This window comes from Podarcis melisellensis (assembly GCF_964234715.1).
Source record: "Podarcis melisellensis genome assembly, chromosome: 8".
Taxonomy (NCBI): domain Eukaryota; kingdom Metazoa; phylum Chordata; class Lepidosauria; order Squamata; family Lacertidae; genus Podarcis; species Podarcis melisellensis.
Window position 1 is genome coordinate 31,845,993 of NC_138540.1, and position 27,434 is coordinate 31,873,426.

Genomic DNA, 27,434 nt, shown 5'->3' on the forward strand with positions numbered 1-27,434 from the left:
GCATGTCTCAACACAGCATTCACAGGCTTGAAGACTATTTGTTTAAATAGGGGGGGAAAGCAGCAGATAAATCTATAGGTGTTTTTTATTACCCCATTCCCAACCAGTTCCTCTCTCATATTGTAACATCAGTAATTGATTGCACACATTAATTAACATGTAAGGTAGAAATTCTGCATTATGCATGATTTATTTTCCTATCTAGTTAGTAGCATTGTCTGCCGACCTTGTGCTTCTAGGACATTGGACTCGATTTGGGTCCACACATAAATGCCAATGTTCATTCCCCCGAAAGTTATTAATGTCAGATATGAAATGAGATTTTTGATTTCACCTGCTTACTAAACCACAAAAGCTGTTTTGAATGAGGCAGGCTTAAAAACACAGAAATCTGAAAATGATCAATTGCTATATCTGATAGCATGCAACTATGTTCATTAGATGTAATTTAGCAGGAGAGAGAATGGCAATACTTTTATAACAAGCCTGGGTCAAAAAATGGCTGTTAATTAAACAAGTCATGAAAAATGGGCATTGTGCATAAAATGTCCACCAGATATCCCACTTTATGATGATAGAAACCTGACCTGACAGAATGCCAAGTGGTGTGATTTATTTTTTTGAACTAAATGTTAAACTGGAAAAGCTTCCCAATAATTTAATATTTTATGGTAAGAGATTAGCTAACTTATACATACATATACCAAAGTTCCACACCAGCTCTAATGTGCATCTGGCGTTTCTGCATTCGTAAATGGGACAAGTGTGAAGAGCTCTCCCCCACACTGAAGTGGACAGGGAAATCCTCATGAAAGAGCTTGAATCATTGACTGAATGGATGCCTGTAGAAGCAGAACAACAGGCTAAAGGATAGATCTGGATCTAGCCACTGCAACATGTTTCTCACTCTTATCCAAGTTAGAATACTTCAATGTGCTTTGCATGGGGCTGCCTTGAAAGACTGCTCGGAAACTTCAGCTGGTGAATAACCCAACAGCCTTTGCGTCGACAGGTGCTGTTCACTATTTTGATCACACAAACACCAATGTGACATCATCATCTTTCCTTGACTGCTGATCCATTGCCTGATTTTCCAGAGGAAGTATGCCACCACCAGAGAGGAGGAGGCAGGTTTGCAAAAAAGCAAGGACAGACACCTTGCATATGCTAATTTATATGCATACACATTTAGAAACAATTCCTATAATTTACATAGAAATGCAATACTTCTCACCATAGTGGGAAAGGCTGTGACCAGGAGACTTTGTCATTCTGCTGCCCAGGTACAAAGTACTGATGGTCCACTTTAAGGCCCTGCTCTCTCTTCTTAAGATATTTTTTTTTTGTTTATTTGTAAACCACATTTGAATCAGACAGTCCTTCAAACAGGGAACTTCTTCAAACAAAGGATGGTCATCTGACAGCCCTTCAATTAGAGGATTGCCATATATAAAACAGGACACATGGCCATCAGGGAGACACTTGGTAATTATTAATATATTTAGAGAACTGCCTTGCACAGGGTGGCCCAGTGAGCTTCATAGCTTCCAAAAATGACTCAAAAGTTAGGAGAAAAGAATTAGAGCAAAAGAGTCAGAACAATGTAACCAAAAAACTTTGTAACCCTCAGCCCATTGCTATATGCATCCCATGGACCAGTGTTATCCAATTAAATTACGAGGAGGGTGGAGTAACCTAAATGTAACCTTTTGGTTTTCACTCCCTCTGACCCATTGGCCTATTGAGAAACATAGTCGTAGGCATTATCTCAGTGTTGTTTACTTTTAAAAAAATGCTTTTAAACTGTGAGTTATTTCTAGACCAAATGTATCCAGCTTTTCCTTCTATCCATTGAGTTGCATTAAAGAGCCATCTGCTATCAGAATTTTTTGCATCCATGAAGGTACTTACCGACCACAATAATAATAAAGCAGAATGGTTTAGGTAAAAGAGGCTGAGAATTAGCTCTACATGCTCTGACTTTTAGCTCTTAAAAAGACTTTTTCGTCAATAGCATTTCGTAGGCATGTATTAGAGGGGAGGAATCTTAGCTACACAACTGCTGTTCAAATCAGTGGGAGTCAGGCAACCAAAAACGAATGCAGTGCTTTAAAGGAAAAACAACCGATACTTATTGCTCACATACAGTGGACACTTTTCAGACCTAAATATCTTACCCATTCTTACTGTTGTTTAGTTCCCACAGGAGGATCATTAGTTACTTTTATGGCTTTAATCACTTGCCAAATTTGACATTTCAAAACCAGGTCCCTTGCATTTTAAAAATGGTGTTTCGGGGGGGTGGAACGACACTGAAGATGGAAACCAAAAGAGTAAGCAGCCATTTTTCTCTCAACACCAACCTTCCCAATCCTCCAGATTTTGGACCATCACTCTTGCTATCTTGACCCATTCCAATCAAGGTTTAGTCCTAGCTATGGATGGATGACCTTTATTGAGAGAAGGACAACCTGTTATTCCCACTGGATCTAGAAGCAGCTTTTGATGACATTGACCATACTATACTACTCAACTAGCTCTGTCTGTGAGATGGGTATGGGGAGCACTGCTTTACAGTGGATCCAGTCCTAGCTCCAGGGTCAGTTACAGAGGACAGCATTGGGTGATTATTTCTCAGCCACCTGTAATTTGTGCTGCAGAGTGCCATCCTGTCCCAAGTGATATTCAACATATAGATGAAGCCATTAGGAGTGGTCAGGGGTGAGGCATCATTAGTACACCAATATTATCCAGCTCTGTTTTTCTGTGACATCTGAATCAAGAGTAGCTGTACAAACCCTGGACCGGTGCCTGGACTCATTGGTGGTATTAGAGTCTGAATCCTGGCAACAGAAGATCGGTGGGTGGGTGGTTCCCAAGACCAGATAACTACCTACCTTGGAGAGGGTCATACTGCTCTTTGTACATGCCATATAACAGTTCTGTCATCTTCAAACTTGGCTAAAAGTACTCACTTTGCTTTTTTCTAAAATGGCATGCCATTGTATAACATGATGGTAGGGGCTCTTAGGTAAATCTGAGAGTGTCTATTGAGAATGCTGTCCAAAAATGTAAAATGTAGAAGCTTTGATTGTATGCCTTCAAGGGGTGGGGGGACACATTGGAAAGTCTATCTCAGGGGTCTGCAACCTTTAAGACAAAAAGAACCACTTGGACCCGTTTCTGAAGGGAAAAAAACTGGGAGCCGCAAAACCATTGCGACATTTAAAACAAATATATCTCCGGAGTCGCGATCTGACAGCGGGCGGGAAGGTGACGTCGGGAAGGTGCATGACTAACACACGCACCGCCCCCATGCGACGTCACAGCCAGTACAGTGCCCGCCACAGTGGGGAGTGTTGGGGTGCACAATGTGCCTCCTCCCCTCGCTAGTATCCGCCCCGGAGCCGCGGCAAAGGTGTAAAAGAGCCACATGCGGATCCGGAGCCGCGGGTTGCAGACCCCTGGTCTATCTCAAGACTTTTAAGACAAGGTGAGTCAATAAATAAAAATGAATAAACGAAAATAGAGCAGTCCCGGAATCTTCATTTTACTCTGGTGCTTTCCATATTAGTTGGCTAGCAAGATCCAGGGAAACTGAGGTAGCAGGGGACATAACCCTACAGCAAGTGTGAAACTGGGGTGTGCTTGGTCCACTGGGAGCCTCTCTAAGTTACCCTGAGCTTTTTCAAAGGAGAGAAGGATATAAGTAAAACAGACAAACTGTGCTATCTAGGTTGCTAGTTAAAACTGGGTAGGATTTAGTCTATGCCTACATAATACCGATCTCCATAATGCCATGCTGTACTTTTCACTAGAGGCTGTTTTTTAGGCTCCCTCAGGATTCTAAATTTAGGGCTATTTTGACTACTAATGCTTGCTGAGTTCATTATTCCCACACCATGCTGAATCTGGAGGGATTTTCATTAAAAGTGTTTAATAAAATATGTGGCTTCCCACCCATTATTTACATATTTTCTTATTGGTCCTGCTCTCCTTTCCATTTTTCCCTCTTCGCACTCTAGCTGAAAACAGCATCCCACTTACTTTGGAGGAGTCCACTGAAATCAAAGGTTCCATTCTAGAAAAAGTGGGCTGTGGATTGTGGCCTCTGTGGTTTTAAATATAAAGCTACTAATAAATCCTCAAAATCCAGCAGCATAAGATACTCATTACAGGAAAACCAAAAATCTGTAGTGATGGTGTTTACATCACCACATTTTTTTATTAAAACAAGCAGCACACACAAACAAAATGGAAGAAGCGTGTTTGTTATTGGTTTTCAAATAAGCTTCCAATATGATGGTTAAAATTTGATCATAAGCTAAGGGGAAAGTTCTTTTTGCCATCTTTTTTTTATTTGGGGAAGGCAAAAGAATTGTTCATATAAGTTTGAAATGTCTCATTGTCTAAAGAAAGGCAATTCATTGTTCACTTTCTGAGACACAAAGGTGCCATTGTCCTCAATCTTATTCTCTCACACCAGAATATCCTACTGTTCATTTTTTTAAAAAAAAACCAACAACATAAATGACAACAAAAAATTCAGCTACTCTATAATCATGGATCTTTATGCTTAGCCAAATTCCTTTTTCAACTATATTAGCTTCTTGATTCCCATTACCATCTGAATAGTCCTGAAACAAAATGGCTTGTTTGCATGACCAGGAATACCCAAGATTGTTTCAAAAGCAGTTGGCTCCAGTTTATTATCCCTGTCTACAAGGAATTACAGTTGCTTCAGCCACAGATGAGCATTTGTCTTGGGACATTTTCAGGTCACTGTTTTCACAGAAGGTAATTGGGGGTACGGTTCAGAATATTATGGACCAGTGATAACAGCTCAGGTAGAAGAGAAAGATTGAATAATTGCTCATCTCTGAATTTAAATATGTTGAGTTAACTCCCTAGATTTATGAGTTCTTTAAATTTCCTTCTCCTACAAACAGCCTATAGTTCACCTTTAAACACATAATAAAGCTGGTGACCAAAGTGAGCTCAAGGCTTGTTGTGGCAAGAAAAATTAATATGTAAAGTGTCCAACCTCTCGTTCTTTATTCTGCTTAATCATCATCAACAACACTACCAGTATTATTTTTTAAAAAACCACATCTGCACAAGAAATACCAGTTTTACCTAAGCACTGGCAGTACATAGTCTACATCCTATAACCCCATGGCATGGAGTGTTTCCACTGTCCATTCTTTTGCAAATCATTTTATATAAGACTTAATCTTTTATTTGAGGATGTTTATGAGGGATTTGCCAGTGAACGCAATAATTGCATATTTAAATATTTAGGACAAATGACAGGATCCGATTTTGTTTTATTAAATTCTTCATATCCTATGACTATGGGAGAAAAGAGAAAAGAGCTAATTGTTGTGCAGACAAAAGGCAGACTGGTTTCCACCCTTGGTATCTCCAAACATAATATCTGAAGCAAAGGGGCTAAGCATGAGAGCTGAAAGAGTCACAGCTAGTAAGGCACAATGATACTGGTCTATAGGGACTATTATGAAGCTGCCTAGCGTGCAAATCTCAGAGGGACGCAGTACTGACCTTGGAGGGACACAGTTTTATACAGATTATTTTTCATTGTATCTTATACATTTCTGATAATATTTTGCTTTTATTTTATATTTTGAAAAAAAAATATCATTTTTGAAGTAATTCATATATTAGAATTGGGGGTTTTTTATGTAAGAGTGAGACTGGAGTGAGATTGGAGATTATGTAATATACATAAAAAGTGAAAATGCACTTTATTTTAAATCTTATAGCCACATCTTAATCTTATGTAGAAAATGTATTCATTTCAGTGGTGAGCTGTGGCTGATAAAAAAAAATGACCATCTGGAGTTCAATACTCCAATACAAAAAAAGCAAAGGAGCAAGCGAAGCAAGAAGGGTTCTTCCTGAAATACCTTTCTACACAGAAAGCAACAGAAGAGCATGAATATGACTATACTGTTGTTGAAACTAGCACTGAAGAAGCTGAATGTGGCGTTCCTGCTATATATGATATAAAAGCTAAGACAAAAGTTTCACAAAGCCAAGATGTTTCTGAAAAACACACAGACGAAAAAGAGGATGCCAAGAAAAGTGAGATTACTACAGTCTGCAAACAAGGATGGTACTGTGCCTGACTTGAATTACCCTGCTAGCTGGCCTAACTATTGCAGTGACAAATTGTGACATCTTATAATACAACTGTGTTTCCGTGCGCTGCTCTGGTTCGCCAGAAGCGGCTTAGTCATGCTGGCCACATGACCTGCAAGCTGTCTACGGACAAACGCCAGCTCCCTCGGCCAGTAAAGTGAGATGAGCGCCGCAACCCCAGAGTCGTCCACGACTGGACTTAACAGTCAGGGGTCCCTTTACCTTTATAATACAACATGGACCACAGCAAGTTGTCTCACATGATTTTCCCAAAGACTAAAAAAAACAAAAGACTTCCTCCTGTATATGATTATTATTACTTATTAAATTTGCATACTACCCTTCATCCAAAGATCACAGGGTAGTTCACAACATAAAAATATAAAATGAGAACATAAAACACGTAATAAAATAAAACCAAACCAATAGTTCCCCCCAAATTCATTTAAAAGGCCATAGAATGTAAATCAACTGACCTAGTTACAGAAAATTAGTTTTCACCTGGTGCCTAAAGATATGTAATGAAGGTGCCCAGTGAACCAACACAGAAAAGACCCATTCTCATATTGCCACCTTCTGGACCTCTTGTGGAGGAGGCAAATGAGGAAGAACTTCAGATGATGATTGCAGGGTCCAGGTTGGTTCATAAGTGGAGAGGTGAAGAAATGTGCCATCAGTGGTTGATATATTCAAGCTCAAAATATGTGGGGGGGGGGGTTGTGTGTGTGTTTTTGCTTGTGTGTTTTTGCTGCAAGTTGTTCAACAACAACTAAAAGCTGCATCAACACTACAAGAAACAGGTTCAAAGGAGTGGAAGAACATTGGAGCAATGCTGTCTTCACAGGAGAGGAATACTGACCATTTAGAAAACTATCAGATTTGGGGAGAAACTTGAATTGTGCTTATCTAAAGGAAAAACAATTGATGGTATTAACCAGCAGAAAATTAGGCAAGAAGAACAATATTAGTGACAAATCTTGGAATGCTTGATTGCTTTGCTCAGAGTTCTTGGCATGCAAAACTTGGCATTGTGTTACAACTCAAAAGTTGTACAATGCTAGCAATGGCTTCGTTTTTCAGTTTGTAAAATATCTAGCCCTTTTCGACCATATAATGAATGAACATTTGCGCAGATCAAGAAAGAATGGCTCACTTCCTAGGAAAAGGTATCCAAAACGAGCTTATACAGCTTCTAACAGGTGCTACAAAGCAGGAGGTTTTAAAGAAGACTAGGGGACGCGGGTGGCGCTGTGGGTAAAACCTCAGCATCTAGGACTTGCCAATCGCATGGTTGGCGGTTCGAATCCCCACGGCGGGGTGAGCTCCCATCGTTTGGTCCCAGCTCCTGCCCACCTAGCAGTTCGAAAGCACAATTAAGTGCAAGTAGATAAATAGGTACCGCTTTCTAGCGGGAAGGTAAACGGCGTTTCCATGTGCTGCTCTGGTGCCGGTTCACCAGAGCAGCTTCGTCACGCTGGCCACGTGACTCAGAAGTGTCTGCGGACAGCGCTGGCTCCCGGCCTCTAGAGTGGGATGAGCGCACAACCCTAGAGTCTGTCAAGACTGGCCCATACGGGCAGGGGTACCTTTACCTAGGTGCCTTTACGACAGAAACTCTTCTTGGACTGCTTGAGCAGTTGGAATTACTAATTGAGAATCTGTGTGACCAGGGCTATGATAATTATCTTATTTATTCACTCTTTGTCCTCCCAACCCCTGAAGTCGATTTCTCATGTCCCTCCCAAAAACAACTCACCAGGTCATGTTCTCTTCCTTGCGTCAAATAAGCTTCTTTTTGTTGCCACTTTAAGAATGTAAGAGGGAGCTTGTTTTTAAAGGACAGGTCAAGTACAAATCAAATCTGTACTCCAGCTGCCTGCAGTTTTACTCATCTGAGTAAACTGCTCTTGAAAGCAATACGCCTTGTCATTGCTGTTGGGACAAATTACACTGGCCTTAGATTCTGATGCCTTTGTCTGAACACTTTGTGACTTTCAGCTCGTTCTGGGTGATGGTGCAGGCACAGCAAGTTGCGCAAACCAAGCTCCCCATTTTTACACAGATCAGTTAAAACTAGATGAATTAGATGGCAGCAAGAAAAATGTGTGTAAATAAAATAAATGCTTGGTTACATGGACGATTTCACAACCAGCATGCTACATTTTTTCCTTTTTTAAAAAACATTAGATTACCGCTAAAATGGTTCCAATTCAAGATCAGGAAAGATAAACACTTTTTTGATTAAAAATAAAGCGGTAGAGTAATTTGATTATAGTTAGAATCAGATACTACATTCTGGAGGAGAACAATGTCTTTGAAACTATACAACTCACCGGCTGCATAACTGTGATTTGCACATTTAAAATGATAAATTTAAGGCTATCAATAGTAAATCAATTGCAGGTAGAGCAGATAAAACTGGAATAATTCATCATATTGCTATATTGAAAACACAAAGAGGACAGAGAAATAATGGAAGGTTTTGACTTTAATTTCAAATCTGGTTTTAGGTTTTTCAAGGACAATCCTTTCTGCAAAAGTTTAACATATACGTAACAATAATCCATCAGCACATCTGATCCAAATATACTAATGATTTTTATTGGTCAGATCTTGAAAGCAAAGTTTATTTTAATAGAGTATGCATTAATTAACCCAACATGTACTATCTTTCAGCATATCTGGCCAAGTACTTTCATTTACACATGTTTATTGTGAAATGTTTGCATTCCCAACATTTGAAGCCCACACACAGATTATTTCATTCTTTTAGAGCACTTTGCAAAAGTTAAAAGAAGTTATTGTTTTTGATTAATACGTCTTTTGGAAAAAAATGTTCCAAAGACCAGATGCTTAGAAGAAACACATTCTTCATTAAAACATCAGAGCTGCATTCATATGAAAATGAAGACCTTAAGCAGAAGTTAAACAGGGCTGACTTTTGATCACTAGGTATTCCACAGAGCATGAACTTTGTCCACTGTTGCACACAATTCACATAAGATTTTTTTTTAAAAAAAAACAACAACACATTTTAGCAACTGATTTAATTGTATCATTTTGCATGTATACCCACAGTAGATTCACAGATATGTGGAGTGGTGTGTTACAGATGGGAGTTCTAAAGCTGTGGTTGTCATCTTTTGATTAAGAAAAGGAAATGATTTCACTAAAAAGACATTCTCTCTTGTGTTGTTTTGTTTTAACTTAGTTTGTACTTTCCACCAAACTGGACATATTTATTGAGTCTCATAAGTTACTTCACGGTTACCAACATCACTGTAATCTCAACAAACTATCTTTTTTCTTGCCAATTATCTAAATATCATAACTATAAAATATCTTAAAACATTCTCTGTAGTGTAAACATCTTAGCTACAAACTCTTAAGTGTAAACAGTATGATGCATCAGAATGATGTTAAGCGATGTTATAAAAACTGCTCTTAAAAACTAAACAAAAATGTTAAGCTTCCATCTGGTTTATGATTTTTCCACTGCAGAACTGCTGCTGTGTGCCAGTTTACTGAACCATGGCTTGCTAAAGAGATTGCTGGGGTCACAGAGAGAGAGAAAACAAAGAGGAGGACTTTAATGCTTGAGTTTTTCTCTTTTTCTCTTGTGTCACCCTGACACATCTCAGAAGAAATTAAGGGTACAACACAGCATATATTACATTTTAATAGTTTCAGGTTTTCTGTTGAAAGGATAAGCCTTTGCACAAAGGTGTCATTTAAGTAATTGTGGTCAGCTCCTTTGTGGCAGTATACCTGTGTTGCCATAACCAAACCAAAACTACTTTGTGCTGTATGTACAGGGTTAAAAATAGACAGTAAACTGAAGATGGGGTGGGGAGGGGAGGGTAGTAACAACTCCCAGGCTCACTTTGAAAGCCCTTATTTGAGTCGAAGGGAATATTAATATAGAAATCCTGAGGAGTTTTCCACTGATCCCAAAGACTAAGGGAATCCACATAGCGTATTAAACTTTTCTACAGGGAGTTGTTAGAAGCAAATGTGATGCTTAAATAGTTTCAGGCAGAGAAATTGATTATCTAATGGCCTGATCCTAAGGCTTGCTGTGCTAGGGAATAAATCCATAGGTTGGGAGGGGCTGGCTGCTGTGCCTGTGCAGAATCACAGACCATGACACTGTTTCAGCGACATTACTCAGCATGGCAGGCTACTATGCCAGTGCAAACATTTAGGACTGGTTTGCCAAGCAAGTATGTTGCAACTGTAGGGCTATAAGGAGCTCCGATTTCAAACCTGGGACTCTAGAAGCTGGACCTGACTTACTGCACCACTGCCATCTGTCAGAAGAGAGCATTGCTGAGCAGTTCTCTGTTGCCCTACTGCAGGTGGTCAAAAAGCTGCAACACCAACAGGAGTCAGGTGATGCAAGGGACCAATGGGGTTCCTCATGGACCTTTAAAGCCTGTTGGTTTGCCTCCGGGTCTCCTGGCAGTGGAGACATGAGGATACTTGAGCCATACTTCTTAGTTCCAAAGTAGTCACATTAACTTAGGGCCTCTTCACTAACTTTGAAGAAGGTCAGAGTGAATTATGGAAAAGAAGCATTCTCCCTACCCCATAAGATAATAGCCATGTCCTGACATAAACAATGGCTAGCCATGCAGGAGTGAGCATCCATAGCATCCATTTCAATTCTCCCCACTCTTCCTGATGGCTCATGCCGAGAGGAAAACAAACATGATCCCCAGCTTAACATGACATCTGAAATGGGTTTGTGGTTTGCTTTGCTCCCAACAAACCACAAAATATAGCCAAGGTTTGTTCTTGATTCACTGACACTGGTTTTATGGGGCAAAATACACTATGATCTCTGGCATGAACCTATCACTAAGTCAGGAACCATGGTTAGGTTTAGCATGAGCTGAAAGGTGCTGCGAGGAGCAAGGAGGTGGGAGCAGGTACCATTTCATTTGTGCATGGAAAGGCATTGTTTGTACTTCCCTATGGGATATGAACACAGTCTATGTAATCTCTAAAACCCTTTTCATATGTTACACTGGATTTGGAAAGAGAATTGTGTGCAGAAGTCTGCTCCCCCTCCATGTATTCAATAGACTGACTGATTAAAATATACAGGTACATCACTGTAAACATATAGAGTTCATCAATCTAGCAAGTATATCCATGTGCTTGCTTATGCCTTCAAAACTGTACCATGATGACTTTTCATTAAAACCAGGACTTCCGCTGCCTCCAGTGTAAGCAATTCATGTATCAGACACTCTCATTCTCTCTCACACCCACCCTACATCTTACTTAATGTATGCCATTTCATTTCCAGATGCTCCTCACTGCAACTTACTTGGAAGTGGGAACTAGTTTGTTTCAATATCAAGCTCATAATAATGGAATGGTTTTCACAGGGTTTCCTCCAGATTTCATGTACCACAAAATGTGCATCCATTGTGTACCAAAAGAAGAGTTTATGTGGTAGAATCTTCTTATATCATAAGACCTGTCTGGCCTCAAAATTATTTTTTTGTCTTCCAAGAGGAAGAGGAAGGATACTGCTTTCATGGATCACATTTTTTTCCTGTTTGCAGTCTTTTAAAAGGCAGCATCTGCATAAGAAAGCTAGTTTTGTTCTCTTTTAACCAAGCAGAGGAATCATTGTACTTATGGAAATATTTATTTCTCTTTACACTTTTCCAAACTCAGAATTAATGTGGGCCCCCATCAACCTAATAGGCTAAGAACACATCAGACTACACTAGTGAAACACAGTGCAATATTGTCTTACCTGGAACATATAGAAAGTTGTGGTCTTAGTAGTCTGTACACATGATCAGGAGGAAAGATGTGATCTATGAAAATCCTGGTTCAGACAAGAACTTAAAGCAGGTTGCTTAATCACTCTGCCTCAGTTTTCCCATCTGTGAAAACAGGAAATTAATGAAGTAGAATAAGCCATAAAAACAGAGGCGGCAACTGTTGCTCACTTAAGAACCTGATAACAGGTCCACTGTGATTGTAACTGTTCTCTGATCATATGATATGACTTTCCATACTCTCAAATGAAACTAGGGCTTTTTACGACAATGAACACTGTGCACAACAAAAGAAACATTTGCCTTGGATCCTTGTTTTGGTCCTTCACCATCAGGTCTGCACAACATAAGGCCAGGGGGTGGGGGTGGGCTATAACAGTCCCATCCTGCAACTATCTACAGTCCCAAACACCTACTTGTTGTAGCTTTCCCCCACCATTTTGTGAAAACATCTGCAACCTGAACAAGCCAGTCAAAACAGCTGAATAGGAAGCATTAGGACCCCCTCCACAAAATACATTTAAAGCAGTATTGTGCCACTTTAAACAGGCACAGCTTCCCTCAAAGAATCCTGGGAAGTGTAGTTGGTTAAGGTTGCTGACAGCTGTTAGAGAACTCTAGGAATTGTACCTCTGTGAGAGAAGAAGGGAACTTTCCTAACAACTCACAGCAGCTTTAACAGATTATGGCTCCTGGGATTATTTGGGATTACTGTTTAAAGTGGCATGATACTGCTTTAAATAAGTATAGTGTAGATGGGGCCTGGGTTAGAAATATTATCCACTACCGATATACTGGGATGCCATCCTAGAATTATTTAAAAGGCAAAAATGGCCCTGCTTTACATTTGCAATTGATTAAATATTATTCACACCCACACCCGTCACTGCTAATGCGGAAAATGCAGGATCAAACACACCATGAGAAGTTTTGCCACATTACCTCTACTAAAGTCAGTTTACATTATTTCAATGTTGCCCCCAAAAATATTGTTTGTGGTCATTCCAGAACCTATTTCATGAACTGCCAAAGTACCTTTTACTAATTTGTGTAGTACACGAGCTTTCCTTTTTCATAATAGATTTTAAGGTCACATTCTTGAAGATTTGCTGAGAGCAAATTTCAAACTGTGTGTTGCATTGCAATCTGCAGTTCACAATCTTAGTTAATTATATGAGCCATCCAGTCAAGGAACAAAACAACAGCAGCAGCAACACTTGACAGAACGGATCAAAATGTGTGTGTGTGAATATGAATATACAATTGAGAATTTGTGCTGTGTTGGTTACTTCTAAGAGCTATGTGCTATTGTTTGTACCCCTAATTGGATGACTAACTGACCGACACAGCAGAAAATTTGAATTGTATACTCACGTTGTCATTCAACTTGCTCTTTGCACAATCATTGGATAGCGACGCAACACATCCAATCGGAACACAGCTCCACGCCATTCACACAGCCAATCATAGCACAATGAATTGTAACATTTCAACAAAATCAAGAAGTATTCACTGGAGAAAATCTGCAAACGACTGTGGAATGACATCCCTGTGATCTGCTTGGAGATATGTCACCAAATGAAGAAAAGCAACATTTAAAGTATTTCAGCACTACTCTAAATAGCTGATTCCTCTACATCATAATATGGAGAATGAAGCTTCTGCACCTTAATTAATAGTGCAAAAGAAGACTAGGACCTGGAAAAGGCCAGGGTTCAAATCCCTACTTGGACATGGGTGACCTTGGAAACTGGCCACTGTCTCTCAAACTAAACTACCCCACAGGGTCATTGTGGGGATTAAGCGAGGAGGGGGAAAACCATATGCACCACCAGTAGGATATAAATACAAGAAATCAATCAATAACGAAGTGGCTTGTTTGTGTACTAAGAAGGATGTGAGCTGAGGCTCATTGTGCTGGATTTGTGATTCTGTGGCTTCTTCTCTTTTCTTTTTTTAAAAATATCTCTCACAAAGCTTTGTTGGCCTCTTTCAAGACGCCTCTGGTGTGAAGCTTGACTATAACACTCCTCTGCATTAGTGTTGCCAAAGTCCCAGTTCTGGGGATGTTCTCCCACTCTGCGTAGGCTTCTAAATGTCATGGAATGTGGCTTTAAGCAAGACAGCATGTATATGCCCACGAGGAAAGTGTACAGGTGTGCTACAGCAGTGTGTGCTATGCATAGAAATCATAATCCCATACCACTAGGTAGTAGAATTGTCCTATAATTCTCCTTTTTAAATAGCCCTGTCTCCACAAGCCATGCTTTAAAAATGCCATTTGCACAGCAATTTATGGTGTAAGCCTAACCATGTCCTCTTTGGGGGAAGTTCTATTGAATTCAGTGTAGCTAATTCCCAGCAAAGTGGGGTCCCAATTGCAACCTAAATGTTTGAGGATCTGAGCCCTTTCCACTGTGCAAAGTTATCTCATTTGATCTGGGCATTTAGTTTTCAGACTAGAACACATGCCTATCGTTTTTATTTCTTGCTCTGAGCTTGGGGCAAGCAAGGGAGCAGCTTTTAGTTACTTATCATTTTTAAGCTTTTATTATGGGTAAGGGCCTCAAGACTTGGAAGTGGCTTGGGCCTCTTTGAACATTTGAAAGGTCCTGGCTGCAGACTACCTGCATGAAACTCATTCACAGACCACAGTTTGGGAATCCCTGAGCAAGTTCATAATGGTTTAGCTATTTAGGGACACACTTGGTTGAAATCAAAAACAAGCTCTTGTATTAGCCCATGATAGCCACTGCACCCTAAACTGGCAAGAGTGGAGAATTCCTCCTCCAAGTCATCGAAACTCAGAGACATGCAATAGGAGCCAAACCTCAAGGATAGCAAACTTTGAAGAACCTAATCTCCTTATTCCAATAACAAAAATCTATCTATCGTGTCACATGTGTCCAAAGTCATTGGGTTGAGAACAAAATGTAGTTAGTACAAATGAAAAAGCCTAGGAAAACCATAAGCTCAAAGTGATGAACAAAAAACCCCCCACTTTTTGAAATGACACCAGCTAAATTGCCGCAGGACAGAGACAAACAAAGTTCTGCAAGCTGTACACCCAGAAAACAAAGGCTTCCTATTTTGGTTGCAAATAATTAGGCATAAATCTGGCTGGGTACTCCTCTTTCTTTAATCGCTAATAAAGTTTGAGCGAAGCTATTTTTTGCAGTGTTCCTTTCTGTATCACTATTGTCAGCTTCAAATCTCAAACGCAATTGGAGTTATAATTACATTTTAAAAAATAGCATTAAAATGACATTAAGGGCTGTAATTGGAACTTCTTGTCCTTATGCACAGAACTTCTAAGATTAGCACTGGGGATCCCACATATTTCACTTGGTAGATGCCATATTAGATAGCCAGATAACATATTGTATCTGGCTATCTAATATGTTATAATATTTGTTTCAAGAATAGGCAACTACCTCCACTCTCTTAACTCCCCTGCTTCACCTCTTGGTTCCTACGTTAAAAAAGAAAAGGAGTATGCCTCTGGAATAACACTGGCTTTAGCATAAGCAATGCTAATGTTACATCAATATAAAGTAATAACACAAAGGGTGCACTGGGTGGAATGCAGACTATGAGAAGAGACTACTAAAAAATTTTTGGATGATGGGACCATAGGCTTTACAATCCTTCTTAAGCAGACAGCTCTAAAAACTATTTTTAAAGGTCATAAATTAGGTAGTCTCTTAAATGTAATTCAATCATCTACTTTTAAAGTAGCTAGATTCTATTAGTTGTCCCTTGCATTTTACAAAAACATAGCTCCATTAACATTATTCACTTACAGTTTCCATCTATGAGTAGATATTCTGTTCAACCAGCTTTAAATAGATTCTTTTCCCCCCTCTCTTCTTCTGAAATTGCTATTAAGCATATTTTTACTGCAAGGGCAAAGTAGGCATAGGATTATGCCTGACTCCATGCAAAGGATAGATTTTCAGCAAGCAGAACCGCATTCCTATGAAGTAAAAATACTCGATATAAGCCGATTGTTTCTATCCTTGCTCAGTAAGGACTCTCCTCTGATCTTCAGAATTACACGCAGGTAGCCTAGTAAGGATGAACAGGACTGCTCTGTTACTGCACAATGCAACCAGTTTTCTCTCTTTTGAGAGTTTAGATTTAAAGAATTTAAAGTACAGCATTGCTTGGGAGTTCTCAGGGTGTGTGTGGGGGGGTGCACATTGGCTTTGAAAAGTTATCCCATAGTCACTGGCTTCATAAAACCCCTACAAGCTGTAACCCCAGACTGCAATAAAATGTTGCTTCACCAATAGCAATCCTCAATTGGGAACTGACATCCCTAGTAGACTGAAGATAAAAATTAAAAATTAAACACTTGTCTCTGCACAGTCAAAATTCAATTGTTTCAATTTTGTTATCCCAAGGTTGGTACTCTGTGATAACAACCTCTGTATAGATAAACAAAGAATTCCAACCATACATCATCTTCCTGTTTGCCTTAAGTCAATGGGTCAAACAATGTTGTGTGAAAGCAATTAGCACACACATGTTTTGTTATGTAACAGATACAGATGGGAGAGAAATTCAATCCAATTCACTTTTAAAGGCAAACCTACCTAATCTTTACTTTCTGAAACCATTCAAGAACCAGAACACAGCCACCCTTCAAACTGTGCACTTCTCTGAATTTTGCAAGGGAATTCGTCAGTCAAGTAGCATGTACCAAGATGCATATACAAGGTTAAAGTGTGCATAAAAATGTATTTAGTAATTAAAAACAATATGCAGAAATGAATTATATTATGGCCAACTGCTCTGCAAAAATGGGTCTATTTGGCAAAATTACATGCAAAAATGTATATATTGGGAGAAAATTACATTGGAATGCAGATAAATTTCCACGAGAACCTTTAAAAAAGAGAAAAGAAAAGTGATGTGGAAATGTGGAGAACAGAACTTAAAAGTGGGGGGGAATGAGAAACTGAGAGACTCCAGTAAAGGATTGTCACAGATAAGCCCGAGCTGCATGAACAACACAAGGGGTCAAAACAGAGAATTCAACCCTCTCTCTTCTGCCATGGTCCCAACAGAATTTCCCACCCCCAGCTGCTGTTTATATCAAGAAATAAGCCTCCTTTTTTTAAAACAGCATTGGCTGCTTTTTAATGAAACAAGTACACATTCCCTGCATCCACACAATCCTCTGTCAAGGAATAGCCAAGGTAGCCCCCCAACCTCCAAACACCTAGGCTGCAATCAGAATATTCTGGATTAGACACCAGTCTTACTGAAGAAATTGACATGGAACAGTCCAGCCAAAGGAGTTGGCGGCAATCCAATTTGAGCTTCCAAAAGACCAACTTCCACATTATACGCTTGTACTGAGTTGGCATGTGGTCTGGCTTCTTGGAATTGTGGGGACTGGGCAAAATGAAAACACAATTGTAATTGGCCCAGAAAGACACAAATTGTGAGCACTTGGGGTTTCAGTACCTGATGATATGATGGCATATTTTACCACTTATTAATTTGTACCTTAATTAAATTATTATTATTTTATGTACATGAAACACAATCATGTTCAGCTGCTCTTAAAAAATAAATAAAAAGCCTGTCTTCTCGTGGGTGGGTTGGAAAGCACTGAGTTCCCCCCCTTTCCATTTTGGTTCCCATTGTTTTAATTCTATATATTGCACACATGTGTTCTCACAGCGCGGCACACTTAGTTATCGGAAACATCTGGGGTGCCCATGCTGTGGAGGAGGTCAGCTCTGCTTCTACTCTAACTGCCTGTCTTTATTAATTTATTAAGCTCGGATTTGCTGGTGGTACAGTCTTGGAACACTGTTGGAGGGCATAGGTTAGATTCAGTAGCAATTCTCCCCAAGAGCAAGCATAAATAGGACTGTTTGAATTATAGGGAAAGCCTCTCATTTCTTGAGGAACCACAACACAGGGAATTTTAACTGACGCAGAAATACGAGCACAAGGTTTTTGAATGGCATGAGTCCGGGTGATTTGTAAAGCGATGTGAAGTGTCTGTGTGGAGACCCCACAAGTCTGTTACTTAGAAATAAAAATGTGATCGGATATGAACCATTAAAGATGGAACAAGCTCTGACATGGACTTATATTATTCAAACACCCTTGTACCTTTCTGTTTGAATAGAATGCTAATAGTTTATTTCGACATTGTCTTCTACAGCAGAGTACTTCAGTACTGTAAAGTTTGCACAGTCCTTTCAGTAAGTTAAGTAGATGGAGCCGGTTCAGTAGATCAAAGTACTATAGTTCCTCTTCCCTTTGCATCATTGTTGTGAAGTACAGTGGTACCTCGAGTTAAGTACTTAATTTGTTACAGAGGTCCGTTCTTAACCTGAAGCACCACTTCAGCTAATGGGGCCTCCCGCTCCCGCCGCGCCGCTGGAGCACGATTTCTGTTCTTATCCTGAAGCAAAGTTCTTAACCTGAAGCACTATTTCTGGGTGAGCAGAGTCTGTAACCTGAAGCGTATGTAACCCGAGGTACCACTGTACTAACTATCCCCTTGCATTTAGTAAGATGTTTCAGCAGTGCTCTTTAGCTTTAGGCCCCCAGATGGCATTGAACTACAACTCCCATCATCTCTAGGGGATGATGGGACTTTGAGTTTACTCCACTGAATATGTGAATTACTATTTAGCTTCAGCTCTTTGCAAGAGGGTTACCAGTTTCTGTGCCTTAAACACTATCTATAGTACACAATGCATTAAATCACTTAAGGGGAGTGCCCTACTTCAAGAGAAAAAAATGGGAATGCAAAGTACTGTCAATAGAATAGAACCACTGCAAATGTTGAATGCTTTGAACATGGTCTTTAAAACAAAACAAAACCTAGTTTTCAGCTTAATCCTGTTGCTTTTAAAAGGTTTGAGTTTCAAGAGCCTGCCCTGGCTACAAAGACAAAGGCAGTAATGTTAAAAGTTACGCAAAGTCCCCTCTTTTGGAAACAATTTGTCTGTACATAAAAAAGAGAGAGAGATGGAATTAAGCCGTAAATACTCTAGGTATAAACACAAACAGCTTTATTGCAGGTTTTTCCAGAACTCCCAAAGACTCCCAAGACTGATTCAGGGAATAATTATGGTATGGAAACGTCATGCAATTTTTGTCACTGATCTTTTCCATGCAAAGTCAGTTTCCATGTGTATTCAATTCAAGGTTCAAAATTGAAGACTTATGTGGGGGGGAGGAAAAAAATCATAAGTGAAAAATGGAAAACATTGCCATGGGGCACAGCCCAATTCCCATATGAAACGCTGATCAACTAATCATAAAAGCACTAAGCAAAAAGTTATTATACAATTAGTTGCTGGTAGCCTACAAAGGGGGCAATCTATTCACTCATCAATTGAGCTGGCCCACAGGCTTCTTCATGGTCCAGAGAAGATGAATGTTATGGCCCAAATGACATATTTAACACAAATGTAGTCCAACAGTCCCTTCAGAATATATATTTGAAAGCTTCAAATGGGCACAGTTCCCCCTAAGGACACAACTTCTATGACCCCACCCTCAGATATCAGCTTTCTGAGGACCCTATCCACCAAGACCATCACTATCAGATGCAGTGTAGCGAACTTAAGATTTAAAGTTATATCAAATGACGTGAACACCTCAACACACACACACCCCATTTTTAATATGATGCCATAAAGTCTGAGTTCACATCTACTAAGGGTGTAGGATCTGACCCTCTGAGCCCTCATGTCTCCTGATTTGATTTAAAACAAACTAAAAAACCAGTAGATTGCCCGTTGTGTGTTTATTGTATGCAACATCACAACTGAAATGTACTCTGCTGGTTTTGTTTCTGTTGAACTTGTTTCTGTTGTTGTAAAAGAACTATCAGACCACTATCCCACATGTTGCTCTTGTTGTTTTTATCATTAATAATTGATGCTATTGATAATGATTCAATTTATATCCACCCTTCCTCCCGGAGACCTGGTTTGCACCATGAAGTTTACAATCCGAGATTTTGTTGTTGTTGTTGTTGCTTTAAATCAACTTTGTAGTTCCAAGAGCCAAGATCCACCAAAACCTTAAACGTCAGAAGCATTACTTTGTTCTTGCTTTGCAAAAGTAAAATTTAACTTAACCATTTTGAGTGCTTAATTTAATCTACAAAGCCATTTTTCTTTTCTGCTCCAGCGCAGAATACGTTGTGGGAAGGATGATTTGCCCTATTAATCTAAAGTTGATTTTTCTCTCCAGGATTATGGAGAATATGGACCGCTTTCCTTCTCTGTGAGACAAGTTTGACTTTCCTTCCTTGCTTCATATGGAACACCATAGATGCAAGAAAGGTTGAAATAGACTTCTTAGTGCCATGTTTTAAAACACCCACAGCTGACATCCGCCCCACCTTGGGAACAGGTTGGAATGAAAACACATCTGTGACCCAAACTGTGTGCAAATTTTCTCCAATGTTTTATTTTGTTAGCGAGTACAATTGTGAGGGATGACATTTGAGGTGGGAAACTAGGAAGAGTATCTTTTTAGGAACATAGGAATTTGCCATATAGAGGATCAGACACTTGGTCCCATCTACGTGGCTCAGTACTGACCACACTGGCTGGCAGCAGCTCCCTGGTGTTTCAGACAGGAAGGAATCCCAGCCCTACTTTGAGATGCCAGGGATTGAAATGGGACCTCCTGCATTCAAAGCTCGTCCATTGTCCATTGGCCCTTCCCCTCTGATGGATTTTCTACTAAAAAAAAAAAAATAGCCCCCAAACTCTCTTTTCCTCATCCGCAGTAGAGAAAAGCAGTTGGGGGAATGTTCTTAGTGGAAAAGCTACTAAAATCCTCCTTCCCATCTCCCCATTCCACTCTAGAGCCTTTCATGGCTGCATTTTGCAATAAAACACAATGTTGGAGACAAACTACATGCAACTGAGTGTCATGTATAATTTGTGGTTTGATGAGGAATGCAGAGCACCCAAAGAGCAACACTATGGTGTTGATACAGGCTGCAAGTGAGGAGTATAAGTGGGACATGGGAATTTGGCTTGCCCTTAACAACCTTGGACAACTTTCCCGTGAGCTTGGAAGGATTGCAATTCCAGGCAGTCATCTAAAAACGATACAAGTTTTGCAGTGCGGATATACCCCTCCCCCCAACTATTTTACATCCTATGCTGAAATCTAAACCTAACTCATTACTATTATTTATTAAATTTATTAGTTCCTTTTTTGCCATGGCAACTCAAAACGACTTACAATATTTTAAGCAAAAGAACATACACATACATACATTAAAAAAGCATTTACAAAATAATAATCTGTCATTCTATGCTCAATTAAATACTTTTGGTCACTGTGGGATTTTCTTTTGAACAAGAATCTGCTGCAAATCTAAGACATGTTTCTTACCAGTTGAATTTTAAAGGAAATATGGGCTATAAACAGGAGCACTACAATGTAGAGTAGGTGGGGGGGTCACGCTTGAACCTATCACTGTGTACAAAACCAAAAGTTTCAATGGTGTGATTGAGCAGGACAAATATGAAACTATGGAAAACACATTGGCAAAAAAGCAGAGTGGCATGGCATGTGTTTTCACACCCAAATACACATATGGTGTGCTTTGGAGCTTGCATCACAAGGAGGCGTGTGAACCCTCAGATGCAAAACATGTGTGTTGGACCAATTAATCGTTCTCACCATTAAAAAAACACATTTTTTCAAGCCTGGGTTAAAAAATACATTTAGGGGTTGCACTGAAAGGTTTTCTATTCTTCAAGAAGGAAATGCCCTACAAACAATAAAATATTAACCAAATTTCTCTAATTAGATGGAAAATGTCCTCATCAAGGAAAGAAGCCAATTTAATTCAGTAGCTCAAAACTAATGCTGTATGATGCAGCCAGCTTATAACTTCTGGAGCATATTAGCTTCCTCAACACCCCAGATGTTGCACGGGAAAGATAGTTCTCATTCTCAAGCATGTGGCAAGTGGTAAATTTAGAAAACTCCCAATTAATTCAGGAGGCTTCCACTGCAGATCAGTTTCTGGGCTTTCTTTGCACAATACACAAGTGACCTGTGGGGAACCAGAACAAATACAAAGACTGGGGCCCATCCAGACTGGTGTTTCATTTACAGTTGCATTATTTAGTCATAGTACATTGGTGATTAATTTATTCTGCTTTAGTCTGTTCCTTGATGGTGCCCCCAATCCTACACACTATTGGTGTTCAGAGAGGTTACAGAGGTACAAAAGTGGGGTCAAAAATAAACTAGAACATTTGTGATTAAAAAAATAATAAGAATTGGGATTTCAGTAGGAAGTTGCTGGATATGCACTGATTAGAAGTGAAACAGTGTGACTATCCCAACTGTTAAAGGGCACAAACAGCAGTGGAAGTGGGATTGTGTGTAACCACCCCAAGAGCAACATAAGAACAATCTTCAACCATGATAGTTGAATGAGCACAAATTAACAATAGAAGGGATATCTGGAGGAGCCCTAGATACACAAACAAGTATTAAGGGGATTCAAGTGGGCCCATGAAACAAAATGCGTGAAGTGTGTGAAGTGCTTCTGATCAGGATAGCATTCCACTCCAGGAAGGATGCTGCCTTATTCTGAATCAATATCCAGTTTGATATTGTCTGCAGTGACTGGCATCAACTCTCCAAGGTTCAGGCAGGAAGCCTCTCCCAGCGCTACCTGAAGAAGCCATTGGAGATTGAACCTGGGACCTTCTGCATGCAAAGCAGACTCCAGCCCACCCTTAATGGATGGCTGGGTTGGGTGGTTGGCATATGAACTGTTGATTTTTCCATTGACTTCTGTGGGTGGTTCTCACTTCTGTTCCTGGGGACATGTAAAAATAGTATAAACCAGGAGATGTCCTAGTGAGACTATGAGATAGTACCAGCTACTCTTTTAATATCTATTTGGATCTCTTCCTGCATCCTTCTTTTCCAGCTACACTTTCCATCCCCCATCCTTAAGCCAGTTTCCAGCTTTTCTTTTCAGCTATCAGTCCGCATTCCACTCCCAAGTCTGTTGGTGCCTCGCCACTTGTGCATGACTCTTACAATTTTGGCTACGAAAGCAAAATGGCACTCAATGAAGGGACTCGGAATATAGGCTTGGTGTTACTCCAGTAATTCTTTGTGACACTCATTCTCAGTGGATTGCCTGCATGCCATACAAGCTGTACCAATCCTCAAATTACTTCCCACTGTCATTTCCTAACAACAATCTCTGTTGCAAGAGTGCCCTACTCTTGCCTATCCTGTTTATTCATGTCCCCTGTAGCATGAAGTTATGACTGGAAATAATAGTAGAGATTCTGCTTACTGGCAAAGAGCTCCACTCAGAACATGAAAGACACCTGAATCTTAGATAAAGCATTTACACTTGAATCTGCTGCACTTGTTCAGGAATGGGAAACCTCTGGTCCATGGTCAATCTTGACCCATTAGGGGGTTCAATTTGGCCTGGACAGAGCTGCCCACAGAGCTGCCCACCTCCATCATCATAATGTCAGATGATTGACAGGTGGGTGACCCCACTCACCCACTCATAGGGTGGATGAAATGTTTCCCCCGAGTTTGAGGAAGAGACCTTTCCACCCTCCTCTCTCTGTGCATTCCCTGCATCATCTTCAAATCTACTCCAGAGAGTTGGGGGACCTCCCACAACAGATTTAGAGGGCATGGAGGGAGAGAGGGAGCAAATTGCATTGCATAGTCAAAAGTCCTTGCACTGATGGAACAACATAACTGAATATTCCTCATAGTACATTGAACATTCTTCTTTTTTCTACTTATATTCCTTATGCACAGTTGGGGGGCAGGGGATAGCCACTAGAAACCTGGGGGTAGTCATATGGTTGCTGTCGTACTTATATACTTGCAGTAACCAATTTTGCACTATTCATATACAGTGCACAAGCATAGGGTAAAAAGGAAATATATTGTTGAGACTGAAACACGAGCTGCTAATCCTGCCTTGGAAAGTAAGGGTTTATGGCTGGCTTGCTCAAGAATCTAAGTAACAACAGAGATGAGTAGCACACATATGAGGAAAGATTGCCAGGGCAGACACATAAAGTCAGCTGCCATAGACATGAAAGAAAAGGAACTTTTTAACATTTAATGTTGAATCCTCCACTCGTAACACACCATTTTCCATTACAACAACTGGTGACATGCCAAAAGAAGGGTGGAGTGGTCCAAGGCTAAACTTGACTTGCTAGGATTCATCTGCTTTCATCTGCAAAACCACAGATCTGGGATGTGTGAAGAGAATTGAGTTTCTGAGGATGCACAGAGTGCCTTTCCTTCTGTAGTGAAGAAGTACAGCCTGCTTAAACATCCCTAAGACTACAGGGCAGGGCTTTCATGTTACATGTTACAGGTTTCAGGTTTCAGGTTACAGGATGTGGTTTCCATCAGATTGCAATTCTAACTTACTTGGGACATGCTTTTAAAAAAAAGTGCTGGGGGAAATCCTAAAATCTAAGTGTATAAAATTTCCCCTGCTCTAAACAGGCATCAGGACTGAAAGCCAAGATCAAACCAATCCTGCTGTCATACAATTTACAACATATCCAAAACATGTCCAAAATATTCCTGATGTGCAAAAGTCAAAGATGTTTAATTAAAATTGACCAGAATCCATCTTCTGTCTCCGTGCTTTGAAAAAGAAAAAAAGAAGTCAATTCTTCAGCTAAATTTGAAGATTAAATATGATTAAAATTTCTGTAGAATGTCTAGGTTTTCTGGAATAGACTATTCCAGCCATCAAAATATTGATAGTCATTGGTAAATGACTTCTGGTGTTTAATCAATGTTATTTTTTTATCATCCAATTTTTCCTTCAAGTCAGCTTTGAACACTAAACTGCATTTCATCAAGGTTGGTAAAATGTTTAGAAAGGAACAGATGTCAGAATATGGGGATTGCCAATAACACTGATGGAATCCAGTAATTTCTTTCCTGTCCAAAGGCAAAAGAATGAAGAATAATCTCAACTGTATACAATAATAGAAGATTTACTGCAACATTAATGGCTATAAAAAAATAAAAGTACATAAAAGCTATCTCCATTTTTTCAAGCCATCACTAAGGGCAGTGTTTTTCAATTTAAGGCAATTTTCACATCAAAACAAAAGGGGCTATGTATTTTTAAGCCTTAAATATCTATAAACTGCAGCTGATGCTTCAGACTAATGTATTTGTTGTTCCCAACTATACATTAAACAATTGTATGGGGTAATAATTGATGCTAAACCTCCCAAAATGTAGAGGCAATCTCTTCTTTAAGAATGCTCCTCTGCTTGTTGTTGGCAAATTGTACCATTTACATAAGAGTTTGCTTGAACAAGAAACATAAATATAGATAAAACCCTTAGGACTTTATTCTTTTAAAACTGCCCTCTAAAAATCTGCCCTGCAATTTGCAAAGTGAGTTTTCTGCAGACTATTCTTGGAAGCCTTTTGTGAAATAGGGGGAAACTGACTCAAAGCAAGGACTGGTTAATCACGATTTTGCAATCATCCTCATATTGTAAAGTTCAGCATCCAAACGTACGGACAGTATTAAAGAAGAAACAAAATAAAGGAAAGAGTCTAGGAAAAGAGGTGGGGTGCATGAACCAGTAAAGTATGGTTTTGCAACAAATATAGATGCATTTTAAATGATTCATCGGGGCAATGTGCCATGTTTCTGCACATGAATTAAGGCCACTGCATGAGCATGAAACTGCCTGGGAGAGGGGCAGGGAAGGAATTCCAACAGTGCTTGTACAAGCAGTTCTGGCCCACAAATAGAAATCCAAAGCTCCATCCACATGGGCAGTGGGATCATGGAGACAGGCCTACCTACCAGCAACCTCCACACATTCATCAGAGCCTATGCAGGCACCTCTTGTAAACCAGGAGTGGGGAACTTCAGACCTGGTGGGCAACTAAGGCCCTTGGGACTCTCCCTAGGCATGCCCCCTCCCCAGGTCACATCCCTCACTGGTCCTGCTCCTTCTGCACCTTCTTCAAGGTCTTTGGTCTAGCTGGAGCCTGCCCTTCATCTTGCTTTCATGGATGGAGAGATGTGCACACACGTGTTTCCTCATGGGAATAGGGACATTCTATTCTAAAGCGAATAAAATGTCCCAATTTTCATACGGAATGTTGGAGGGTATGCATAATCTAAATGGAAACATCTGCCTTTGCATAGGTAGAAGGTAGCCTACAGTACAAAAAGTAGAAGTCCTATCTCTTGCTCCACCCACTTTTGCCTCTGGCCCCTCCCACTGCTGGCTATGTGTCCCCTGGAAGACTGCCCATGATGGAATGCTGCCCTCAGGCAGAAAATGATTCCCCACCTCTGATACAACATCTCCTAAATTGCCAAGGGGCGGGGAGGTGTTCTCACCAGGCTCTCCCTAGACAACCAGAAACCCTGTTTTTGCAGCTTTGCTAATCCCTTCATTGTATGTTGAAACTGTACTGATTGAAACTGTACTTTAATGTAATGACAGAATACGAGGTATATAAATATTTGCAGATCAATTAGCCACACGACGCTACCATATAAAAATGGCAAAACTTTGGTTGATGAGTGCAAGGGATCACTGCAAAAAGAGAGAGGAAGCCCTGGTCTATCTGCCTCTATCCTCACCTAATTGCACTGTATGAACATATTATTACACTTAAGAAATGTTTTAAAGAAGCAGTGCTAAACTGGGGGTGTGGGGTGGATGCCTTGGAACTCGCCCTCCATGGGCAGATAGAGATGTCCATGGTCAGGAAGGAAGTCTGTTGATGGAGATCAGCATGGAAGGATCTGTCCATTTTGGTTCATCCTGTCCATGAGGTTTGACTTGGGTAGATTAACTTGGGTATCCCCATGTGTATTTTTATCAATTTAAATGGGGAAGCAGACACACTGTTTATTTAAGGTAGGCTGAAAATATGTGTATCAGAGGAAAAGATGTGTATCAAATCTGGAGTAAGAAACATATTAAAGGTAAAGGGACCCCTGACCGTTAGGTCCAGTTGTGAACGACTCTGGGGTTGTGGCGCTCATCTCGCTTTACTGGCCGAGGGAGCTGGCATACAGCTTCCGGGTCATGTGACCAGAATGACTAAGCTGCTTCTGGCAAAACCAGAGCAGCGCACGGAAACACCTTTACCTTCCCATCGGAGCGGTACCTATTTATCTACTTGCACTTTTTGGCGTGCTTTCAAACTGCTAGGTCAGCAGGAGCTGAGACCGAGCAACGGGAGCTTACCCCATCGCGGGGATTAGAACTGCCGACCTTCTGATCGGCAAGTCCTAGGCTCTGTGGTTCACAGCACAGTGCCACCCACGTCCCTTTAAGAAATATATTACCAGATGTAAATAGAAGTCATCTGAAATGTTGGATGTCTACCCTTCCTCCTCAGCTTCTCCTCAAACCAATCGGAGGCTAATATAACTTCATTTCA

General features: G+C 40.2%; 1 protein-coding gene and 1 long non-coding RNA gene across 11 annotated transcripts in view; one reads left to right on the forward strand and one right to left on the reverse strand.

Annotated features, from left to right (window-relative positions):
- The window catches only part of ZNF536 (zinc finger protein 536), a 538,171-nt gene that overhangs the window by 304,214 nt on the left and 206,523 nt on the right, over positions 1-27,434 (reverse strand). For 8 of the 9 annotated variants that reach the window (XM_081923977.1, XM_081923975.1, XM_081923980.1 and 5 more), the window contains one exon: positions 11,936-12,068. The exons of the other annotated variant lie outside the window; for it this stretch is intronic. The gene's annotated coding sequence lies outside the window, so the exon portion shown is untranslated. The remainder of the gene's footprint in view (positions 1-11,935; positions 12,069-27,434) is intronic. 9 annotated transcript variants of the gene reach the window in all.
- Positions 1-27,434, forward strand: part of LOC309377161 — a 312,807-nt gene that overhangs the window by 157,072 nt on the left and 128,301 nt on the right. The window lies entirely within an intron of this gene.